The 1515-nt window shown below is 37.4% G+C and overlaps 1 protein-coding gene across 1 annotated transcript in view; it reads right to left on the minus strand.

Annotated features, from left to right (window-relative positions):
• LOC100944177 (zinc finger protein 493-like) overlaps positions 1 to 1515 on the minus strand; it is a 99986-nt gene that overhangs the window by 20678 nt on the left and 77793 nt on the right.

The following is a 1515-nucleotide window of genomic DNA, read 5'->3' on the forward strand; positions in this document are numbered from 1 at the left end:
AAAAAAAAAAAAAAAGAAAAAAGTTCCAGTACCGTGTTTTCCCGAAAATAAGACAGTCTTATATTTACTTTTTCTCAAGAAGACACACTAGGACTTATTTTCAGGGAATGTCTCATTTTTATTAAGTATAATATAACAATATACATTTATTCAAATACAGTGAATACAGTCATCTTCTTCTGGAACCTGACAGGGGGAGCTGACCTTGCTCATGGGGCTGGCGCTAGTGATGCATGAACTCCTTTCCCCTAGCCATTTGTATGTGCATGATAGGATGCCTGAGACTGTGGTTAACACACGCACACCTGCACATGTGCAAACGGCTCTGAGAAAGGAATTTTAGCAGATAAAAGTTATTCTATCTTCCTTACTGCTCTGCACCGAAATGCGTGGGTATGCAGATATACTGCATAGCCACACCCATCACTAGGTCTTATTATGGGGTAGGGCTTATATATAACAAATGAAATCCTGCTAGGGCTTAATTTTGGGGGTGATTTTCAGGGAAACATGGTAGTGAATTTCAATGCAATGAAGATCTAAAAACTGGCTGAAGGTGGCTCCAGTAGCTCATTGAGGACGGAGCTGGCCACATGCACCAGGGCAGGTGGGTTTGAACCTGGCCCGGACCTGCTAAAACAATGATGACAACTCCAATAACAAAAAAATTGCCAGGCGTTATGGTGGCAACCTATAGTCCCAGCTACTTGGGAGGCTGAGGCAAGAGAATCACTTAAGCCCAGAGAATGAGGTTACTGTGAGCTGTGACACCAGAGTACTCTACCAAGGAGACATAGTGAGACTCTGTCTCAAACAAACAAAAAAAGAACTGGCTGAAAATGAGTTTATCTCAGTGAGATACAAAAGAACCCATAGAACTAAAAAAATCATAAAACAATGCATCAAGAAATTATGAATAGAGAAATAGAAAAAAATTTAAAAAGAACAAAATAAGAGCTTCAGATGAAGTCTACAATGTCAAATTGAAAATGTAATAGCATCATAGGAGATTCAGTTATTCAGAATAAAAGTTTAACAAATGCAGGCGACACCTGTGGCTCAAAGGAGTAGGTGCTGGGCCCATATACTGGAGACTATGGGTTCAAACCCAGCCCCGGCCAAAAGCTGCAAAAGAAAAAAATAAAGTTGAACAAATGCAAAGTTTAACAAATGGCACAGGCCATTTGAAGTTACCCAATTACAGAGAAAAAAAGAAAGAGTAAAGGAACAGTATGTGTCTGAGAGTGCATCATTAAGTGAAGAAATATATACATTTTTTATTTTCAAATGAGGAATAAACAGATAAAAAGTTTCTTTTAAATATAGTATCTAGAAATCATCCCAAATCTCCTCCAAAACCACATGGACATAGTTTTGTTAAAATCGAAATATCTGAAGAAGAACCCAATAACAATGGCCCAGGATAAATTTTAATTGGAAAAATGCAAAGACAAAATGAGAAACCTTTTTTTGAGATAATCTTTTTTTTTTTTTTTTTTTTGCAGTTTTTGGCCA

This window comes from Otolemur garnettii, unplaced genomic scaffold, assembly GCF_000181295.1.
Source record: "Otolemur garnettii isolate 467f Iridium unplaced genomic scaffold, OtoGar3 scaffold00392, whole genome shotgun sequence".
Taxonomy (NCBI): Eukaryota; Metazoa; Chordata; class Mammalia; order Primates; family Galagidae; genus Otolemur; species Otolemur garnettii.